Source organism: Lithobates pipiens, unplaced genomic scaffold, assembly GCF_037356315.1.
Source record: "Lithobates pipiens isolate NorthernLeopardFrog02 unplaced genomic scaffold, aLitPip1_a1.2 Scaffold_1, whole genome shotgun sequence".
NCBI lineage: Eukaryota > Metazoa > Chordata > Amphibia > Anura > Ranidae > Lithobates > Lithobates pipiens.
In genome coordinates this window covers 97,875,918-97,899,382 of record NW_027507685.1, presented here as the reverse complement: position 1 = coordinate 97,899,382, position 23,465 = coordinate 97,875,918, and the positions used below count along the sequence as shown (strand labels likewise).

The window sequence follows — 23,465 nt, the reverse complement described above, 5'->3', positions numbered from 1 at the left end:
CCTTACTTTTATAGGGTGATAGCGCTCTGTCGCTTTCTTCAAATTGTGCTCTTACGTTGTCAACCTGGAGAACCTGCCATGAAGGTCCTTGCTCAGGCACTTCCTTTTATAGGGTGACAATGCTCTATCCCTTTCTCTAAATTGTGATCTTGCCTTGTCACACTGGTGCTCCTGCCATGAAAGTCTTTTTTCAGGCACTTCCTTTTTATAGAGTGGCAACTCTCTGTCCCTTTCTTTAAATTGTGCTCTTGCGTTGTCACCCTGGTGGCCCTGCCATGAAGGTTCTTGCTCATGCACGTCCTGTTATAGGGTGAGAACGCTCTGGTCACTGTCTCCAAATTGTGCACCTGCCTTTTCACCCTGGTGATCCAGCCATGAAGGTCTTTTTTTCAGGCACTTCTTGTTATAGGGTGACAACAACGCTCTGGTCACTGTCTCCAAATTGTGCACCTGCCTTGCCACACTGTCATTCAGACTCATGATGGAGACTTCATGTGGCCATTTCAAAACATATAACAAAATAACAAAGGCACAGTCCATCAGGAAACCAGCCAGTCAAGTTATACCCAATCAGACAGGCCTTTTAGGCACCATTAAGATCCACAGGAGAGTGTGCAGTCACATTTGTATCAGGCGTTTAAAATGTATAAAAATAAAATATATACAGTACATATATATAAAATAATAATGATATAAATGTATCAAAATATATAATATAATAATATAATATGAAAAAAAAATTATATATATATATATATATATATATATATATATATATATATATATAGTGACATTGGGGGATGTTTAACTCAGTGGTAGATGCCTTTTCAGTAAATTCCCAGAGAACAAGAACTTTAGTTTAAGGTCATGGTAGCCCACTTTTATTAAAAGGAACAAAATAAAGTCCATACATGCACTTGGTTGCCCACACAGGGGTTCTTCTCCCAAAAACAATACATGAAAAATGCCAAGCCACCTGGCTATCTTCAGCAGTACTGCCACCTAGGCTTTACACTTCAGCCCTCTTGGCCATATAACAGGGTTCCCGTACAACTACTGTACCTCATTTCAGCTTCCTTGCTGCTCCGGCCTTCCACGTCAGGCTCTCATCTGTCTCCTTAGATGCACACAGCTTCAACACACACAGCGTCTATCTAGAAAGCAGCCCCTCACTGCTCTGATCCTCAGACTTGGGTCTCTGGCTTTCTCTAGTGCACACCTGCACTCTCTGGACTCCTGGAGACCCTCATGTCTCTCTGGGTGGAGCCCAGAACCCTAATCCTAACTCTGCTATAAGCCCAGGATCCACCTGCTCAAACAACCAGCCAGACTCCTGGCTGGTCCAAAAACCCGGTCCCAGGATTGGAGATTCCATCCCACCCATAACGCTATGGAATCTCCGGGCTCCAGGTCTTCAAGTGGCTTTTACAAACTTTGGAAGAAACTGATAAAACAGATTCCTCCACATTAAATACCCCTGGAGCCCCTCAACCTGCCTATCTGAGAACCCTGGGCGACAATTACTAGGACAGGGAACTGTACTGTCACATATCCCTCCCCCTTGTTTTGAACTAGAGGGCGAAACACATTGTTTCCTTTTGGCACCTATGTGCCAACTACTCCTTACGGAAGTCAAACCTCACTTCTCCTAAAGGGAAACTCAACCCACCACTTCCATTGGTGTCTCTCTCTTTGCCCCCCTGTCACTCTGCAATGGGTTTTGAGATCTTCCTGACTCTTCTTCCGGATGCATTTTCATAAGGACTTCTCCTGAAATTTAAACAGGGTACCCCTCGTCTTTCTACCAACCCTTCTGCCTCCACGCTTTAAGTTTCCTGGTTTCCCCAAAACTCTCTCAGCATTACTGTTCTGAGACTGTAGGGGGCCTATTTCTATGGTGTTTATAACGGGAACCTGCCTCTTATTTCTGGTACCTGACTCAGCAGTCACTAATTGTTTACCAGGTTTACCTGTACCTTTGGACACCACATTATCATGTACCATTAACACATTACTTTGTTCATCATTGACAGACATATTCAAACCAACATTAGACCTCTCAATGTTGCACATGTCACCAATGCCTTTTTTTTCAACATTTGCTAGGGCAGAGTCTGCAGAGGGCACACATAACGGAGGGCCGCCATCACCCACAGGAACCTCACAGGACGTCACCTCCCCTGGGTTCACCCACTCTGCAGGCAGCTGTCCTACCACTTGACCTGTTCTGATGCCATCTGTATTTTTATCCACCTGAACAGACAAGCTCTCGTCTGATCCACATACAATTTTATCACACTCCTTGTCCGTTCCCCTGTCTCAGGGACAATTACTAGGACAGGGAACTGTACTGTCACATATATATATATATATATATATATATATATATATATATTCTTGATACACGTTTTCGCTCAGGAGGAATATCCACCATCATCAGTGTACCGACCCGCACTAGTGAACTCACCTTCATGCCGTCTCATTACTTGCCGTTGCCTGGTCCTCGGAGATGCCGGTTATTGGCTTATGCATAAAATTTCCAAAAATAGTCATAATACAAAAAAAGTGTTGGGGTCTAAGCCGTATCCTTCTCTGTTTCCAGGATGTGATCTTTCCCTGTATTCTTTTCATTGATGAATTTGATTCTACATCACAGCTCTTCTAAGAGAACCTCTTCTACTTGATGTTGTTTCAATCATTTGGCCATCCCACCATTGGTTTTGTTTGGCATTTCAGATCGTCCTTTTCATCTTTCAACCTTTGTGATCATGCCGACTGTTCATTATTCGTGACACTTCTGTTTTTTTCCCTCACTCCCTCCTTCCCTCCACCTTTCTCCTGTTTGTTTTCATGTTAATGAAGGAGACTAATTACTCTCTAGAGTCTGTCATACCACACCTTGAGGCTCAGCTTCACAGCATAATGTGTAACCAGGTGTAGATCTACCTCTTCTACAGAGATTCTAGGTAGGGTGTTCTTTTTGCAAAAAGACTAATGCCGCATACACAAGACCGGACTTTTTTTTAGAAGGACTAGGTCCGACGGAATGAATCTGTCGGATATTATGATCGTGTATGGGCTCCAGCTTTTTTTTTTTCCCCAAAAGTCAGACGGACCTAGAAATAAAACATGTTTCAAATCTTTCCGACGGACTCGAGTCCGGTCGAAAAATCCGTTTGTCTGTATGCTGGTCCGTCGGACGAAAACTGAAGCTAGGGCAGCTATTGGCTACTGGCTATGAACTTCCTTATTCTAGTCCGGTCGTATGTCATCACGGTCGAATCCATCGGACTTTGGTGTGATTGTGTGTGGCCAAGTCCGTTTGTTCGGAAAGTCCATCGGGAAAATCGTCGGACCTAGTCTGTCAAAAAGTCTGGTCGTGTGTACGCCACATAATTCATGCAATTTTCTAATACAGGGTTCTTAAAACTTTCAAAACAAAGGGCCAGTTTATTCTCCTTCAAACTTTAGGGGGGGCGGGCTGTGGCCAGTGGGAGTAGAAACTATCCTGGCTACCGTGGGAGTAAACAATACCATAAGCTTGGTGGAGTCAAAAAATTACATCACTGATGTCAGTGGGGGGAATAGTGCCCCATCATTGGTGTCAGTGGGAGGAATAGTGCCCCAGCATTGGTATCAGTGGAAGGAATAGTGGCCCATCATTGGTATCAGTGGCAGGAATAGTGTCCCATCATTGGTGTCAGTGGAAGGAATAGTGCTCCATCATTGGTATCAGTGGGAGAAATAGTGCCCCATCATTGGTATCAGTGGGAGAAATGGTGCCCCATCATTGGTATCAGTGGGAGGAATAATGTCCCATCATTGGTATCAGTGGGAGGAATAATGTCCCATTATTGGTGTCAGTGGGAGGAATAGTGCCCCATCATTGGTATCAGTGGAAGGAATAGTGCCCCATCATTGATATCAGTTGGAGGAATAGTGTCCCATCATTGGTGTCAGTGGGAGAATAAGTTCCCAATCTCTGGTACCAGTAAGGGGTATAGTGCCTCATATCAGTGGGAGAATTAGTTCCCAATCTCTGGTACCAGTAAGGGGTATAGGGCCTCATATCAGTGGGAGGAATAGTGCCCCTAGGGATGGATAAAGGCAAGCAAAGGTCCTCATATAGCCCAAGGCCTGCAGTTTGGAGACCCCTGTTCTAATAGTTAATGGGGTCGAATTGATAATTAATTGATTTAGTTCATAGTGATGAGGAAACTTGAAGGGGAAGGAGCCAAATTCTAACTGTAAATTAAGTTATAATTTGCAATACACATGTGCATCCTGAAATAGAGAGTTGGATTTGAAACATTGGCATGACAATCAAACAACAATTTTTCATGGTTTTCCCCAAAATTCATTTTTTTTTTAAATTCTCTATCAGCGTTCAAATGAAATTCTTGTTTCATGTCCGCACTTGGCATCTTCTGTTCTCAATCATTATTCCTCTTCTGGAGTGCGCAAGGCATTCCTCATTCCACTTCCTATGAGCTAAGGGTAGCGAGGGTATGCCCAATGGTGGATGAACATCAAGCTGTCCTGCTCTCACAAAACTACCCACCACTGATACAGGAAGAAGAAGACCCCAGAAAGTGATGGGACCAGACCAAAGACAATGCCAAAAAAAGGGTTGTATATACCATTAAGAAAAAAAGTAAAGAATTTGGGTGCCCACAGAGCTGAGGTTGCTCTGGGAAGGGGTCTGCCCAACCTGGAGTTAGCCTTTTATTAGACAGGCCCACCACCTAAGATGAAAAACAAAAAACGGGGTCCCGGTCACGGGGTGTTCGACATCCCGCAACATGCTTCTATGAGTTACCCCCAATGGACCCGCCTGGTCTGGGGTAAGGATCCGTCTGTTCCCGAGTCTCGGAACCAGCTGGTCCGAGGCGCTGTAACTGAGGGAGGATTTAAAGTGTCCGGGGTGTGCTCTCGGCTTGGAGGGGCACCACAGCTCGTGAAAGTGACCGGGGGAGGACTCTTCGGAGGAGGGCCGACAAGTGGCATCCTGAGAAGTGCCTGGTTACTGAGTTGGGAAGGACATTGACGAATCCACGTTTTTCCAGTACTACCAAGGAAACAGAAAACGTTCCAGGTACTGAGGAAAAGGGAAGCCCGAAAACGCAGGCTGGACGGAGGTGCAGGGCTGGCATGACTGATGCTAGGTAGCCCCTATAGGGTTAAACCTAGTGAGAAGACAGAGGGAGGGGTGGAGCGGCAGGAAGGAAAGAGGAGAGGGCGGAGCGATATAAAAGTAAGGGGAGGAGCTACGGCAGGAAGCGTGGGGTCACAAGGAAGAAGTTGATCAGGCGTGAGGACACACGGGACAAGCTCCGGCGGCACGGGCGGGACGGGTGGGTTTTTAGCACACGGGGAGGCTTTTGCTGGACTGTCCTAACATGGGGGACGTAGCGGAGCTTTTGGAGCGGCTCCGGGCGGCAGCGGGAACACGCGGGGCGGACTGGTTACAAGAGCAGGTGACGGCCATTACACGTGCGGCGGCGGGGGGCCAGTAGAGGGGGGGGATGGCACACCACGCGCTCGGCGGTCCAGGCCACCGGAGCGCTTCTCACCTGGCCCCTCCACCAGAGTCCAGCGCCCTACCAGGAGCCCGATAGCGGACCCGCCGCCCCCCCCCGCGAAACGGTCTTCAGCGGGGGCTCGGGGGGGGTCCGGGCGGAATCCTATTCGTGGGCGGGACTCGGGGAGTGGGGGCTTGGAGTCAGCAGTCACCCCCTCCCCACCGGCGCGGTCAGGGGACGGACGGAGCACGGTCCCCCTTGCGGCCGCGGTGCAGCCGCCGCGGGGGGAGACCCGGCGGAGGAGATCCAGCGACACACCTGCGCGTCCGCTACCAGACGCGGCGGGCAGGTCGGAGCGGAGCGGAAGTGGAGCCCGGAGGGTGGACGGGGACAGGCCTACGGGGCCCGCACGGGGACGCAGTGCGGGCGCCTTGCTCGGTAGGAGGGTCGGTCGGGCCTGCTGCGACGACAGAGCATCTACTAGCACAGCTGCTGCACCCCTGGGCTGCTCCACGGCCGGAGGGTCTGCTACGCCTATGCCGTCCGAGGCAGATGCGCGTTCCGAAGGGGAGCTGTCGGGTTCCGAAGAGGACGTCCTGGGTCGAGTGGCGGCGGCTGGAGTTTCCGGAGGGACGGCTGACGGGAGGGGACCCACGCAGCCAGGTAAGGGGCTTCATTTTCCTTCTCACGTTTTGCCTGATGCTTTGGGGTGTCTGTCGGGGGGAGTAGGTGGGGGCGCGGCATGGGGCCGCGCGGGGGGGGGGTGCCGCGGGAGGCAGGCGGTTTGCCTGCCTCAGGCGGGACCCAGGGATCGTTGCAGGCGCTGTTGGGGGGTTTACAGGATCTGCTGCAGAGGTTTGCTGCCGGGGCGTCCGCGGGCCCCCCGCAGGTTGCACCTTGGGTGGGTGGTCTGGGGGCTGGGTTGGGCTCGAGTTCCCTTCCGGGGGACGGGGCGTCCCGTGGGGGTGAGGTATTACAGGGGCCCGGGGCTGGGGTGTTAGCGTCGCTGGAGGCGGGCTCCCCCTCGGGGGTGCAGGCGCCGGTGTCCGGGAGTGTGGAGGTAAGTTTGCGGCAGGAGGCGACGGTGGCTGGAGCATCCTCGGTAAGTACGGGGGACGACCTGACGGCAAAGGAGGCCGCGGCTCGGGTGGATTTGGTGCGGCTGGCGGACACGGCTAGGTGTGAGGTTTATGTCTGTTACGAAGGGCCGTTGGGGGCGCATCTCAAGCAGGAGGTGCGGGATAAGATCAAGAAGGGTGAGTATGTGGAGATCTTTTCGTTGCTTCCCTTGGAAAAATTCAATTTGGATAGGGTAAAGCCAGATAGCTCCAAGAAAGATGATGAGGAGAAGAGGCGGTATCGGCTGATACCGCGGACTTTCCCCAATTGGCTGCAGGCGTTTGCCATTCTGGCCAGCGTGATTGGCGAAACGGCGCCGGAGCATTGCTCGGCCCTGTTTTGTTACATGGACGCTATCGGGGAGGCGCATAGGGTGTATGGGGGTACGGCTTGGCTGCGTTACGACGAGCAGTTTAGGCAACCGCGGGCGGTGCGGCCTGATATTAGGTGGGACCACAAGGATATCAGCCTTTGGATGCGGTTGATGGCGTCGGCGCGGACGCCGTCACAGTTTTTTCAGGGGGGGGGGGGCGGGGGAACCCCCGCCTCTGGACTTCCGGCCGGGAAAAAAATGGGCGTTTGCTGGCAGTTTAACGAAGGGGCCTGCAAGTTCGGGGGGTCCTGTCGATTTAAACATGAGTGTTCCGGTTGCGGTGGCTCTCACTCCCTCTCCCGTTGTTTTAAAAAGGGCAAGCGTGCCGGGGAACCTGCGTTCAAGGGGAGCAACCCCGGTGAGGGTGGAAAGGATGCGTCCTTTTCTAAATAGGTACCCGGACAAAAGGGCTGCGCGGGTGCTGGGGGAGGGGTTTGCGGTGGGGTTTCGGATTCCGTGTTCGTTAGAAGTTGTTCCTCCGTTGGCTAGGAACTTGAGGTCCGCCTTGCAGCATCCGGGGGTGGTTAGTGAAAAATTGGCTAAGGAGGTTGCCTTGGGTAGGATGAGTGGCCCATTCGTGGAACAGCCGTTGCCGGTTTTGGTGGTGTCGCCGTTGGGGGTGGTGCCTAAGAAGGAGCCTAACAAGTTCCGGCTTATCCATCATCTGTCCTTCCCAAAAGGGGGTTCCGTGAACGATGCCATCGATCCCGAGGCCTGCACGGTGTCTTACACGTCGTTTGACGCGGCGGTGGGCTGGGTGCGGCGTTACGGTAAGGGGGCCCTTATGGCGAAGTCTGACATTGAAGCGGCTTTTCGGCTGTTGCCGGTGCACCCGGAGAGCTTTTGGCTCTTGGGGTGTTCTTGGCAGGACCGGTTTTACGTGGACCAGTGCTTGCCCATGGGCTGTTCCGTCTCCTGTGCCTTGTTTGAACTGTTTAGTTCATTCTTGGAATGGGTGGTGCGCGACGTGTCGGGCTGGGCGTCGGTGATTCACTACCTGGACGACTTTCTCGTCGTGGGCCCCCCGTCCTCCAATGTGTGTGCGATCCTGTTGGCCACGTTGCAGCACATTGCGGATCGTTTTGGGGTGCCGTTAGCGGCCGACAAAACAGAGGGGCCGGCCACGGTCTTGAGTTTTTTGGGCATTGAAATAGACACCGAGGTGATGGAGTGCCGCTTACCGGAGGACAAAGTCGAGGGACTGGAGCAGGAGCTGAGGGAATTGGTCGGCGTGCGGAAAGTGCAGCTGCGGAAGTTGCAGTCGGTCCTGGGTAAGTTGAATTTTGCTTGCCGGATCATTCCGATGGGGCGGATATTTTGCCGACGGCTGTCGGGGACTACGGCGGGTGTTCTGGTTCCGACCCACTTCATTCGGTTGACAAGGGAACTTAGGGAGGACTTGAGGATTTGGCAGACTTTTTTGGAAGGCTTCAACGGACGGTCGGTGTGGATGAAGGGGCCGGTGAGTAATTTTGACGTGGAGTTGGTGACGGATGCGGCAGGGTCAGCGGGCTATGGGGCCTTTTTTCAGGGGCAATGGAGCGCGGAGGCGTGGCCCCGGTCGTGGGTGGAGGCGGGGTATGCGAAGAACCTGGTGCTGCTGGAATTGTTTCCGGTGGTGCTGGCTATGGAACTGTGGGGGGAGTCGTGCCGGGATCTGAAGATCAGGTTGCACTGTGACAACATGGGCGTGGTGCAGGTGATCAATCGGATGTCGGCGTCTTTGCAGCCGGTGATCCGGCTGCTGCGTCACCTGGTGCTGAGGTGTTTGCAAGCGAACGTATTTTTGTATGCAGTTCACGTACCGGGGGTGGACAATAACGTGGCTGATGCCTTGTCTCGATTCCAGTGGGAGCGGTTTCGGGCGTTGGCTCCGGAGGCGGCGAGCGAGGGGATCCCCTGCCCGGGGTGGCTCTGGGAGGTTGCGTTGGAATCGCCACGGACTGGATCAGGAGGTCGGTGAGCGGTGCGACATGGGCGGCATACAGTAAGGTGTGGAAGGAATGGATGGACTTTACACGGCTAGCTGGGTGGGGGTGGCGATCAGGGGCTGTTGGTGTTGTGCTTTGTAGCTAAGATCATGGAACGCTTGGGGTCGGTGTCCTTGCTTGAGCGTAAGCTTGCGGCGCTGGCCTTTTGGTTTAAGTTGCGGGGGGAGGTTGACCACACAAAAAGTTTTTGGGTCAAGCAGGCGGTTAAGGGGTACAAGAAGGGCAATCCACGAAGGGATATGAGGAGGCCGGTGACCTTCCAGGTCTTGCAGGTTATCTGCGAGCGGTTGGGGGAACAGTGCACTTCTGATTATGAGGTGCGGTTGTTCCGAGCGGCTTTTTCGTTGGCGTTTTTTGGGGCTTTTCGGGTGGGGGAGTTGGTCAGTCCGGCAAAGACTGTTGGGGGGGGTCTGTTGGGTCAAGATGTGACCTTGGGAGCTGATAGGGTGCGTTTGCGGCTGCGTAGGTCCAAGACGGATCAGACTGGGACTGGGGTGGACGTATGGTTGTTTGCGCTGCCGGGGTCGGGATTATGCCCGGTGAGGGTGGTTTCAGAATTCCTGGGGGTTCGGCCGCAAGGGGTGGGCCCGTTGCTGGTGCATCAAGACGGCACCTTTTTATCTCGTTTTCAGTTTGTGGCTGTGTTTAGGAGGTGTCTGCGGGCCGGGGGTTTGGATTGCTCTCAATTTGCCTCCCACTCCTTCCGCATTGGGGCAGCCACTGAGGCGGCCAGGTGCGGGTTGGACGAGGCTGTGGTCAAGAGGATTGGGCGCTGGGAATCACGGAGGTCGTACGTGCGGCCACACCTGATGTAAGCGGAGTTTGGGGTTTGGTTCATGTTTTACAGGTGGTGGGGGGGGGGGGGGGGTGTATGTGTTAAGGGGTCGTGGTCGGGTTTTGCATAGTTGCTTTAGTATTTTGTTTTTTCCTTTCAGATGGAGGTCGCGAACGCCTCGTCTGGATTTTGGGGCACTCCTATGTTTTTTGGGGTGCCAGGAGAGCAGATGTCAGGCCGGAAGGAAGGCAGCTGGGGATTTCCCGGGGGGAGGCAAGCATACGGTGGTTGGGGATCCCCGGGCTTAAATGGGAAAGGGTGGTGCCGGAGTTTCATAGGTACGCCAGACTGGATAGGCCCCCGGATGTGTTGGTTTTGCATGTGGGGGGGAACGACTTGGGGGTCCGGTTCACCAGGGACATCGTTTCGGATGTAAAGAGGGATTTTCTCATGCTCCGGAGGGATTTTCCGAGTATGGTGGTGATCTGGTCGGACATTGTTGCGCGGACCGCATGGCGTATGGCTCGCTCGGTGGTTCGACTCAACAAGGCTAGGATTAAGGTTAATAAGGCCCTGGGGAGGTTTGTGTCCCGGAATGGGGGATTGGTGATACGGCACACGGAGTTGGAGGTGAATGTGGGCATGTACCTTAGGGGGGATGGAGTACATCTCACGGCAGTAGGAACTGACCTTTGGACCCTGGGGGTGCAGGGGGGGATTGAGAGGGCTCTGCGGGTGTGGAGGGGCCCTTAAGGCTAAGGTGGTCATCCTTGCGGGCGGTGGCGGTGTCTTTGGTCTTTGACGGGGTAAAGGAAATTAGGTGATGGAACGGTGTGGGGGGCTCATAGGTGGTATGTCCCCCTTTTTGGTGTATCCCAGTGGAAGGGTAGGCTGGGATACGGGTTTGGTGACACTGCGGGAAGGTGGGGGTTGTCTCCGGGCTATTAAACGGCCGGAGGCCTTGTATGGTACAAAATTTGGTCCCGCAGTGGGTTTGGAAAAGGGTAACGTTAAATGGAACCGAGGTACCGTCAAAGACCAAACGACTGGGAGTTGTAATTGCTGCTGCAATATATATCTATAAGTATGTTTCTATTTAACATTAAAGTTATTTATTTTATTTTGGTTAAAGGTTTTGGTTAAATAAAAGGCTGCTATGGCCAATTTATACTCCAAACTCCGGTGTGGTCTATTTATTGGGAATGGGGGAGGGAAAATGGAACGGTACAGGTATGGGTAGTAAAAGGGAATATTTACGGAAGGGGTAATTACCGAATGCATAGGTCAAGGGAAGCCCGAAAACGCAGGCTGGACGGAGGTGCAGGGCTGGCATGACTGATGCTAGGTAGCCCCTATAGGGTTAAACCTAGTGAGAAGACAGAGGGAGGGGTGGAGCGGCAGGAAGGAAAGAGGAGAGGGCGGAGCGATATAAAAGTAAGGGGAGGAGCTACGGCAGGAAGCGTGGGGTCACAAGGAAGAAGTTGCCCGCCCACCCGCCCCTTTAGGTTAAGATGCTATGTTTGTTTTTCAGGTTGTTGTCGGTTGTCTCATTTTTCTTGCAGGTTCGGTTGAGGAGGTCGTCATAGCAGTGGAAGGCGGTGTCTTTGGTCTTTGACGGGGTAAAGGAAATTAGGTGATGGAACGGTGTGGGGGGCTCATAGGTGGTATGTCCCCCTTTTTGGTGTATCCCAGTGGAAGGGTAGGCTGGGATACGGGTTTGGTGACACTGCGGGAAGGTGGGGGTTGTCTCCGGGCTGTTAAACGGCCGGAGGCCTTGTATGGTACAAAATTTGGTCCCGCAGTGGGTTTGGAAAAGGGTAACGTTAAATGGAACCGAGGTACCGTCAAAGACCAAACGACTGGGAGTTGTAATTGCTGCTGCAATATATATCTATAAGTATGTTTCTATTTAACATTAAAGTTATTTATTTTATTTTGGTTAAAGGTTTTGGTTAAATAAAAGGCTGCTATGGCCAATTTATACTCCAAACTCCGGTGTGGTCTATTTATTGGGAATGGGGGAGGGAAAATGGAACGGTACAGGTATGGGTAGTAAAAGGGAATATTTACGGAAGGGGTAATTACCGAATGCATAGGTCAAGGTTCCTGTTCACCTTCAGTTACAACTTGTCCACGTTCAGAGAGTTTTACAAGTTCTGAATCAATGTGCTGATTGCCACGATCTCTGGCTAGAGATCTGTTCAGCCTTGAAGTGCCCAGCTGCGAGTGACTACTCTCTGGGTGATAATAGAGACTTTGTTATGTCTGCAGTTCAAGGTGCCTAAGTTCTTTACCCTTGCCCTCTGTTCCTATACGAGACTGTGTTGTTGGATGTTACCCCTGCAAAATAAAACCTTTCAAAAGGACTTTATTGGTGTCAGCGTCCAAGTTGTTGAGTATCAACCCTGGGAACCCCTAGGCGTGGAAGAACAAGCCAAGCGGAGGTAACCAGTAAGCCCAATAAGTCAAGGCTGCCCTGCAAAGGGTTATGGCCGTTACATTAAAAAAAATTTTTTTTTTGCACTTTTTGCCATTCCTTCTAGGCCAAGAGCAAGTCATTCATCCTGACCAGAAACCCAAAAAGACCACCTTTTTTTATAACCCATTTAAGAAAGCACACAGGACTCCAGTTTCATTGCTTTGAAGTTCAAAGTAATGAGCGTTACTGGCCCTTGTTGACCTGCCTATGTAGATCTCTTGGTACTTTTGGTGGGTGGGCAAGTTTAGTAACATTGCTACAAGTTTATATTGTGCAGCACAAAGAACAACAAAAACCACAGCTCTGGTAGGATCAAGGGAGAAAAGACACCAGAAGTGCCATATCAAAATACAGAAACCTCTCTATGCCCCTGTACACACGGTTGGACATTCTGCCAACCAAATCCGTCGGATTTTGTCCGACGGATTTTGTCCAACGGATTGTGTCCAACGGATTGTGTCCGAAACTGTTGCATACACACGGTCGGACCAAGTTGTCGGATTTTGCGGTTGCCAAGAACGCGGTGACGTAAGTTGTGTACGACAGGACTATAAAAGGGAAGTTCAGCACCACGTTCGGCACCCTTTGGGCTCCTTCTGCTGATCTCGTGTCTATCGCGTGTTAGAAGAAGTTTGGTGAGAGACGATTCGCGTTTTTCAGATTTGTGATTCAGATCGCTACTGCTCTTCAGTTTGTGCTTGTGTTTGCGTATCTGATAATCAGTGCGTGCAGTCTTTAAGTATTTGTTTCTCATTGTGGACTATATCTTGGTATAGTACGCTTTGAAAGGCATTTTTTATTGTCTGCTTGCTTCTGCTATTCAGGTCGTTCTTTCAGGCCTTGCTGTTTATCGGTGCTTTCTGGTGTCCGTTCTGACCAGCCGACCATTTTCAAACCATGTTTTGTCTACGTACTCGTTGTACAGTTTGTGCTGTGCAGGGGCTTCATGTTGGGGTTCTTACTTTGACACAAGCCCGGTCCATGAACAGGGAGGGGAGGCGTTTGTGGACCAAGAATTGGTTGCGCCAGCTTCACCAGTTCTCGCACATGCCTTTGCTCTGTGAGATCCGCGAGAATAATCCTGATCATTTCAGGAATTTTCTCAGGATGACGGACCCCGTTTTTCACCGTCTGCTGGCTTTGCTGACCCCTTATATCAGTAGGCAGGATACCTGCATGTGGCAAGCCATCACTCCGGAGCAGAGGCTCATCGCCACGTTGCGCTACTTGGCGACAGGGAGAAGTCTTCAGAACCTCAAGTTCTCTACAGGCATCTCCCCCCAGGCTCTGGGGATCATTATTCCAGAGACCTGTTCTGCCATCATACAGGTCCTGTAGAAGGACTATATGAAGGTAAGTTTTATCCTTAAACATCATATTCTATGAATTTCATGATTGCTAATGTCTTGCATTTCTTTCCTCATTCCCTAATTACCATCATTGCAATATTCTCTAATTCATATACTCTGCCCCTTTGTCCTCATGCATATTTGCCTCACTAACTTCCCCACCATGCTCTTCTTGGCCCATAAAACTATAGTCTAGTCACTTAACAATGTCTTTTGGCAGCTCCATAGTATTGCTTTCCCCTAAACACCCCCTAAAATCTGGACAAATGTGATGTGTGTGCTTCAATTCATGCAAAGTGACCTTTTTTTAATTTTTTTAGTTGTGCCAAACTCATTAGTAACCCCCCTCTCCCCAACTGCTAGCTCAGCTGATAGCAATCCTCTATCTGATGACTTGACCAAACCCAATACACACTATACCTACCTTTTTCATGATCACATTTATGGACGAATTCACCAAAGCATGTAGTGTAAGGGCCTGCCTCAATACTTTCATATGCTATTTTTATTTTTTTAACACATTCATTTTCTTGCTATTTAATAGCAGAATGTCAAAATGTGCTTCCTTTTAGTTATTATGACACTTCTTACCTGTCCCGTGGGCTGCCAATAGTGTAACTAAGGAGGGGCTTCCCAAAGTATCACACATTATTTAGGCATTCAGCTCAAGTGGAGAGGGTTACCTGTCCTAAACATCCCCCCTCATTTTTTTGCAAGGGCGCATCAGATGGGGGGGGGGGGGGGTGATGACTCTTATAAGGGGACCTTATACTTTAGGCTTTTTTTTTTTTTTCATTTGTATTCGGGCGGAAGGACCAAACCGGTCACAACATGTACAAAATCAAAACAGTCACAGTGCAATATAAAGTAGCGACAATCTGAGTACATGACATAGTACAACTGTAACACAGGTATCCCCTGACAGTAACATGTAACATCATGCCGTTTAGGTCCGGCCAGGTCTCTCCCACCCCCTTTTTTTTTTTTGTTGGTTGTAGAAGAATGTAAGAAAGCCCAGGAACTCCAACAGAGCCCTGAGGTGCCAAGGAAGGCAAAGCTAGATAGAAAAACAGTGAATAGAAGAGGAAGTAGGAAGGGAGAGGTAAGTAAAGGTCAGGCGGGGGGCAGGAGGAAGGAGATTGGGGGGGCGGGGTAGGGGAGGGGGGTACCCACGAGCATGGGTGTCCAGTATACTCAGATTAGGTAGACATTCGAACGATTGGTCACGATATCATCCACTTCACGGTGGGTGAACTAGGGGCACCCGTAGGGCCTGCCCCTCTTGTGAGAATTTGAATACATTCCAAAGCTGCCATGTCTTGGTATATAACTCCTGTCTGTGTTGGCTCGTCAGGACAAGGTCTTCCATCTTATTAACGTCTTCGACTTTCCTGACCCAAGTATTCAGAGTAGGCGGGAGCGGAGATTTCCAGGCAAGGGGAATACATGCCTTTGCCGCATCTACCAAATGTCTGATCAAAGACTTCTTATACAAGCGTGTGGGTATGTCGTTAACATGAAGCAGGAAGAACGCCGGATCATCCGGGATCACATAATCAGTGAATCCCTGCACGATCCGACGGACTCCCTCCCAAAAACATCTAAGTCTAGGGCAGGACCAAAAAATATGCAACAGAGTCCCCGTCCCTTCCCGGCAGCGCCAGCATTCATCCGACACCGCCGGGAAAAATTTACGCAAAACTACCGGGGTCCTATACCATCTCGTGAGGAGTTTGTAATTCGTCTCCTGCACCTTAGTGCAGATTGACGATTTGTGCGTAAACAGCACAATTTTCTGCTTCTGTAGATCTGTAAATGTGCAATTCAGTTCCCTTTCCCATTTAATGAGACTCGGGAGCTGATAGCCTTCCGGCGGAACATTAAGTATCGTGTATGTTAAGGACAGAGTGTGAGCCACCAACCCCGTTCCGGAGCATAGATGTTCTATGGGTGTGGGAGATGAAGACGCGGCCCTAGGCGGCGTTAGGGTGTCTAAAAAGTGTCGCAGTTGTGCTGTTCTCAAAAAGTCCAGACGGTACGGGCCAGTCGGGTCTGTCAGTTCTGCAGTCGTTCTCCAACGTCCCGCTACACTAAAATGTGAGGCTAGGTAACACCCCGAATCCCTCAGGGTTCGGAATGCTGCATCAGATGTGCCCGGGGGGAAATGTGGGTCGTCCAAAATCGGGCAGAGGGGCGAGTTATCGGAAGACAGGGGGACCCGGGAGGCCAGACGCGTGCAGACTACCACAGTATTGCCTATGAGAGGGTGGCGCTTGAGGGCCAGCGGCACGTCATTGTAGCACCATGGAATAACATTCAAGAGTATCCCGCTCTGGGCTTGTTCCACCTGCGTCCACAGCTTCACCTTCCCATGACGACACCAGTCAATTAGTCTAACCAGATGTGCTGCTTTGTAGTACGTGTGCACGTCTGGCATCGCCAGACCCCCAGATCGCTTGGGTAGGGACAGAATTTTCCCCTGTAACCTAGACCTTTTCCCCGCCCACAAAAAGGTCAAAAATACCGACCGGATTTGTGCGAAGTAGGATAGAGGGATGTGGATTGGGAGGGCTTGAAGGAGGTAGAGAAATTTGGGAAGAACCATCATTTTCAGGATGTTACAGCGGCCAAACCAAGAATGGAGGCCGCTGTTCCATTTGCATAACAAAGCTCGCACTTTATGAAGCAAGGGTGGGAAGTTGAGTTGGAAAGGTTGAGATAGTTTCGGGGGTATAAGTGTGCCCAGATATTTCAAGGCTACTGCCGTTCATTTCAGGTTGAAACGTGTTTGTAGATTAGTCAGCTGGGGAGCGGACATGCCTACTCCCATGGCCTCCGATTTACCAAAATTTATACGGAAGTTGGAGAGTTTGCCATAAGTTTCAAATTCACTAAGTAGGGTAGGTAGCGATAAGGACGGATCAGCCAGAGTAAACATTAAGTCATCGGCGTAAGCCGAGACTTTGTATTGTGCATTCGCGACCCCGATCCCTACAATATCTGGGTTTCTCCTAATATGACAAAGGAAAGGCTCCAGGGTCAGAGCAAACAGCAGGGGGGAGAGAGGACACCCCTGCCTGGTCCCATTGGTAATCTCAAAGATGTCCGAGAGAACACCGTTGGCTCTCACCCCGGCCGTCGGGTTGGAATACACCGCTGAAATCCAACGCATCATCCTGTCCCCCAGTCCAATGTGCTCCAGCGTGGAGAACACAAACTGCCAGTTCACTCGGTCGAACGCTTTTTCGGCGTCCGTCCCGAGGAATACGCACGGAATGCGTTCCTTATTCGCCACGTGTAACAGATTCAGGACTTTAATAGTATTGTCCCTGGCTTCTCTGGTCGGTACGAAACCCACCTGGTCTAAGTGGATTAAGCTAGGTAAATGTCGTTTTTGTGAAGAGTTTCAGGTCTGTATTTAGCAAGGAGATAGGGCGGTAGCTCCCACATTGCGCTGGATCCTTGCCTTCTTTCGGTATCACCGAGATCTGGGCCTGTACCGTTGACTTATGGAAGTGCGCTCCCGTGCTCAGGACATAAAAAAAATTTATCAAATGTGAACCCAAAGATGGGAGAAGGGTTTTATAGTATGTATTCGTGAGACCGTCTGGACCCGGAGCCTTTCCCGTCTTAGTGGTGCCTAGCACCGACTGAAGTTCTATTAACGTAATTGGCTCCTCTAAGTTCTCTATAACTTCGACCGGTAACGTGGGCATGAGGGAGGCGGCGATATACTGAGAGGTAGCATTTGGGGGCGGCGGGGACGTGTGTAGATTATAAAGGGCGTCATAGAATGTTTTAAATTCTTGTGAAATTTGTTGTGGCAGGGAGATCTTCTGACCCCCCGCAGAGGTGACGTATGGTATATAGGAGGCGAGTGTTTGTTCTTGTAGGTTACGAGCTAAGGTCCTCCCGCACTTATTGCCGGATTCATACACTTTTTTCCGGCATATTTGGAGCATTGCCTTTGCCCTATAATGTAGCAGGTCAGTAATCTGCCTGCGAGCCACATCTAGCTCCCTACCTAAATGTACTGTGGGAGTGCGTTTATGACATACTTCCAGATTCTGCACCTTTAGCAGCAACGCCGACAGTTGGGCCGACCTCTGCTTGTGGAGCCTAGCACCATGTTTAATAAGCACTCCACGGATCACCGCTTTGTGCGCTTCCCATATCACTCCGGGGCTACTCTCCGAAGTCAAGTTAGTCTGGAAATAACAGTCTATTTCCCTATTTACGTCCGCAAGGATTTCTGGGTCCTGAAGAAGACTGTCATTCAGGCGCCAGGGTGGTCTCTATGATTTATGAATGTCCGTAATAGTGTATCGCAGGGTGATCGGGGCATGATCCGACCAAGTTATTGAACCTATCGTAACATCTTTAACAGCATGTAAATGTCTATGGGGGATTAGGAAATAGTCTATACGCGAGTATGTATGATGGGGTCTGGAATAAAAAGTGTAGTCCCTTTCCCCGGGATGAAAAAGTCTCCACGTATCAACCAGTTGTGCTGAATGTAAAGACGCAGAGATGCGTTTACGCATCTCCCGGGAGGTGGAAGAACGGCCCGTAGAGGTATCTTCCGTGGGAGTAAGAGGGACATTAAGATCGCCCCCTATAATAAGCTGGCCCTCTGTGTATCTATCAAGGTGCGATAGTCTAGTTTTGAGAAAGGCGTCTTGTCGGTCATTGGGGGAGTAGATATTCACCAGGGTCACAACCGTCCCTCCCACCTTCCCCTTCAAAAACAAATACCGCCCTTCCTTATCATATTGCACATCCAACAACGTCCAGGGCACTTTAGCTGAGATCAAAATGGATACTCCCCTCGACTTAGCCTCCGTGTACATGGAGTGATAAACCGTGGGGAAGAACCTATTTTTGAGGAGAGGTAGAGAGTTAGCTCTAAAATGTGTCTCCAGTATAAATACAATATCCGCTTTCATGCGTCTCATATCCTGTAGGAGCATCCTCCTCTTCTCCGGGATGTTCAATCCCTTTGAATTCAGGGATATTATTGTAAGATCAGCCATGCTCGTGGGGGGTTCTGGGGGAGGGGGGGGTGTAGGAGGCCGGGGCCCAGGGGAGGGAAAGTGGATGCGGGAAGGGGAAAAGTGATAGATAGGCCCTTAACGGGCCCGAAAAGGAGAGATAGGTACAAGAAGTAGAATTAGGGCGCAATCACAAGAGAGAACTGCGCAAAGAGACAACTAAATGTGCTGAATACAGTTACAGCGCTCCCCAGTAAGATACCGGGATTCGGGCGCGTTCCTAAGTGGGGTAGTGGCTGGACAGGGCCGAGAAGTGTGGCCCCCGGTCCCACCTAACACCCCCGGCAATCCGGCATATAACAACAACATACAACGGCAAAAACATCTGACCATATTTGTGGAACAGTATATAGCATATAAAGACGTGAAGAATATTCACAGGGAGAGGAAACATGTTAACATCAATGCCCAGCTCAACTATAAAAGGAAGAATAACCTGAGGGAAAGAAGCAACACTAGACAATCATGTGGCTAACAGCATACCCTCTACATCCCTCCCCGATAACAAACATGGTTGCTGGTCCCCCCAACACCCTCAAACCAAAATCAAACTCCTCCACTACCCGAAGGAGCACTCCCACCCCCCAGCACAGTGGAATCACCCCGGGCGTACCGGGCCACAGGGTAAAACAGGCCCCCTCGAGCAAAACACCCCCCTCCCCCCCAAGATGGAAAAAATAGTCACGTCCCTCTGTTCAAGGCAGTCCAGCACACAAGGCAGTATATAGTATATCCAATACGGGGCGCAGGTCAGGGCCTGCACCTACGAGTTTTCCGGGGAGACAATCCCCACATGGCAAATAGGTCTCCGTCCGGCATCCCAGCGGCCAGGGGGGTGTGTAGGCCGAGCAGCAGGGGAGAGCATAAAACCCAAGAGCATGGTGTAATTCCTGTGGCCATCAACCCTCCTCCCCCCACCCTCAACAAAAGCAACTGCCATATCCATCTATTGCCAGGGCACACATCGTCCCGCTGCCATGTAGAGAGTATCATAGAAAAAAGACCCCCCACCGCATATCAATGTACCTCAGTCTTCCATAGAAAAGGAGACACAGCGGGGGTCCGGAGGGGACACAACGGGGCGGGGGGGGGAGCACAAAAAATAAGGGAAAAAATCCGGGCCATGGAGGGCAAGAAAGTCACAAAACCGCTGGGGGTACTGATAGAGGACAGTTGGGGGAGCCCAAAATAAGTCAGGGGTCAAGCAGCAAAACAAGGGAGCTACTCACGGTGTGGAGGGTCCTCCCACTGGGCCAACCTAGGCCGCCGTCGGCTGCGCTGCAACCTGGGCTGTAACGGGCCTCTGTACGCTGAGGGACCAGATCTTCCAACCGGGCGAGGTAGCAGTTGTAGCCAGTCAGGGACAGGGATCTGTTCCGCCTCAAGGAACCTGAAGAGGCCAAGCAGGTCAGCTGGTGACTGCAGGGTGTACATGTTGCCTTCCCTCCGGAAAGTGACGGCAAGTGGGTATCCCCAGCGATAGGTACATCCCTTCACTTTTGCCAACTCCAGGACGGGGCGTAGTAGTGCCCTACGTTTCAGCGTGGCCCTGGAAAGATCTGGGAGAATGGAAATGGCAGCTCCGTTTAAGTCAACTTCTCCCTGCTCCCATGCTCTTCTCAGTATCTCATCTTTCTGTGGGTATTGTAGCAGTTTGCATAGGACATCCCGCGGACATTCCGGATCAGCATTTCTAGGTCCCAGAGTCCGGTGAAGACGTTCCACTTCCACAGCACCCGCGGGATCCTCCAAGAGGATACGAAAAACTTCTTGCACGGCGGCCTCCATAGTTTCACCCTCGAGGGATTCGGGTACTCCTCGGAGCCGCAGATTGTTCCTGCGGCTCCAGTCTTCCACGTCTTCTAAGTGGAGCTGAAGTGCAATAGCTGTGTCACGATGTTGGTCACGGGACCTTTCCAAGTCCGCCACTCGGTGCTCCAATGTGGAAAAGAAGGCTTCCCCCGCAGACATGGATATCTCTGCGGTGCGTCTCCTCGAGGCGTAAAATAAGCGCCTCAATGTCCGTTCTGGTGGGAAGGGCCTGTATCAAGGATCGGAGATCTTGTTCGATTTGGTCCGACCCCCGGGAACTTCCTGGTGCATCCATTGAAGCCGATGTTACAGGCGGAGTGTCCGCGGCTGGATGCCGATCCGCCGGGGTGTCCTGACTCTCAGGCCGCGCTTGAGGTGCCCCGCATGGTGTGCCTCGTGGCGCCGCCAAGGCCGCACCTGTAGACCGTCTTTGCGTGGGGTTAAAGTAGCGTTGCATCTCCCCAGCGTGGGTCCCGGAGCGATCTCCCTTAGCAGCTGCCCTTGTCCTACATCTTTCAGGTGATTGCATGCCGATTTAACAGTGGAATACTGTGGGTGGAAGGCCGGGGCTGGGAGCTCACAGAAAATGCGACTTCACTCCGCCATGTCCAGGCCACGCCCTCATACTTTAGGCTTTAAATACTCAGTTCCCAAAATGTTCTAAGAATTTTGACCAAAAATGTGGGTGTCTAATCTGCTTGCAATGTTGATTTGTCAAATTACTAATTTTTGTTCTTGTTTCACTACACAGTGTCCTTCAATGCCACAGGAATGGCAGACTGTGGCCTCCCACTTTGCCAGTTTTTTTTAAGTTGTGCCTTTTTCACCAACAGTGCAAACCCAAGTTCAGAGCTAGATGAGGGGACAGTCTTTTCTTCAGATAATCTAATAATGTTGTGGGTCTGCTACACACACACCTTGTTTTTGTTAACTAATGTATGTAGTGAATTACTGACCAAAATTGTGCTCATTTTCAGCACCATGGCAGGAAAATGGCATGATTGTCAAAATTGACACCTTACGCTGGGTGTTTTTTACTAAAGGCACATCCACTATGCACTACAAGTGCACTGCAAAAGTACACCTGAAACTGCACTTGGAGTGCAAAGTGGAGTTGCCTATAGTAAATCGCACTCCTTCTCAGCGCAAACTCAAATTTGACTACAAATACATTTTATGCGCAATGAAAAAGGAAGCCACACATTGCTGAGAATTCAACTTTTTAATACAAGCACATTCACATGTGCGTTTTGAAAAGGTTTTTACAACAAACCAAGAGATTTTGTGTATCCAAAACAGAGTTTAATCAGAATTTTGTTTCCTTGTTGTTTTTGTGTAAACAGGCATGTATCAAAGCGTAAAATACAGAACACAGGAACTTACAAAGTTCAACTTTGAGTATGTACAAACTGGGCTGATATTGCCTTCATCACATGGGGTGTCACCCTTGAAAAATACAAATTTGGAAGATGCACACAGTGTGCCAACATGTGCTATCTCCCATCATGGGGGATCAATGTACATGCTTTGGGGCTGCAACCCCTTCATCTCAGACACTTTCCACAAAACATGTACATTGATCCCCCATGATGGGAGATAGCGCATGTTTACACACTCTGTGCATCTTCCAAATTTGGAATTTAGATAAATACAATATTTTGTTTTTAAAATAGCAAAAATAAAACCCTATCTAGTTTTTGCTGTTTCACACTCTCCCCAAAACATCAATGATGTTCTTCATTTTATTTTTAACATCATTGATGTTTTGTTGGATAATTTCCAAATCCCGATTGCACCCCATTATCTCCCCGATCAAGATCTGGGCACTTTCACTGGTAAAACGGGAATCTTCTTCCACATCACCTACAAAACAAAGCAAAAAAAACACACCATGTAATAAAAATATGGTGATATACATTGCTGAGCTTACCGGAAGCTGTGTTTTCCGACACTCACCTGTTGTGGTGACAATTTGTCCAACCTCCACGATCTCTCCTTCCTCTTCCTCCTCCTGCTCCTCTGTTTCTGCTTTTGGAAGTTGCCCTTCTTTGTGAGGGGTGTGGTCCCTGGTGTCCTCATACTTGCCGAGTCTTCTCTCCCCTATGAGAATGTAAACAAAGATTAATTAGCACACAGAGGGCAGAAATAGGAATCATAAACATTGCTTGGAAGTGTTGTACAATTGTGTTTTTGGGCCGAGTTACAAGGTGAGAACATTATTGGGGACACTTTGTTAAGCTGGAATACTTCCCTGCAGAACGATGTTTCATTTGAACAAACGAAACCATGAACTTGAAAGTGGTCATTTTAAAATGCACAACATGAAATCAAAGCACATGGAGCAGTATGCAAGCAAGAATAATCATATGAACACACGACAACTACTTACTTTTTTTAAGAACACGCTTGATCCTTCTGTACCGCTCGTGCTCCCTCAGTTTTAGGTCTGACCAGCGTTTTCTCAGTTGATCCTTGGATCGGTGTACCCCAAAATTCTTCAGAAGACTCTTCACAACTTTATTCATGATCTTGGCCTTTCTGATATTTGGGTTTGAGTAAGGTCCATACTTCCCATCATAGTCGGTCCTGTTCAATATGTCCACCATCTCCAACATCTCTCCAAAAGACATATTTGAGGCCTTAAATCTTGTCTTCCTGGATCGGGACGTTTCAGGCTCCGGGCTTTCCTCACCCTCCTCCTCGTTGGTGGAACTATTATTAGTGCACACCTGCATTCTCTCCTCCATGTGCTCTCCCCACTGCGCCAGAAGCGAAGGGGCGGGGAATAGTATGGAAAGAACGTCAGGGGCGGGCGGAGTTTCACACATGCGCACTGTATATAAAACGCAACACGCGTGTATCGTCCGTACGATCTGGGAAGAGAGTGAGGCGCGGACGTGACGAACGTGGAAACGAAGGTAAAATTTTGAACTTGGTGCTTCACTAGACTAGACTGCTTGTATCTAGGCCGATGTTGGAACAAGATTAGGAGGG

General features: G+C 50.2%; 1 protein-coding gene across 3 annotated transcripts in view; it reads right to left on the bottom strand.

Moving 5' to 3' along the window:
- LOC143955574 (cyclic nucleotide-gated channel alpha-2-like) overlaps positions 1 to 23,465 on the bottom strand; it is an 89,804-nt gene that overhangs the window by 46,627 nt on the left and 19,712 nt on the right. The window contains exon 1 of one of the 3 annotated variants that reach the window (XM_077465687.1): positions 2,468 to 2,856. The exons of 1 other annotated variant lie outside the window; for it this stretch is intronic. The gene's annotated coding sequence lies outside the window, so the exon portion shown is untranslated. Of the gene's footprint in view, positions 1 to 1,062; positions 1,645 to 2,467; positions 2,857 to 23,465 lie in introns of those variants that run through there. One more of the 3 variants, XM_077465839.1, reaches the window with a different exon arrangement.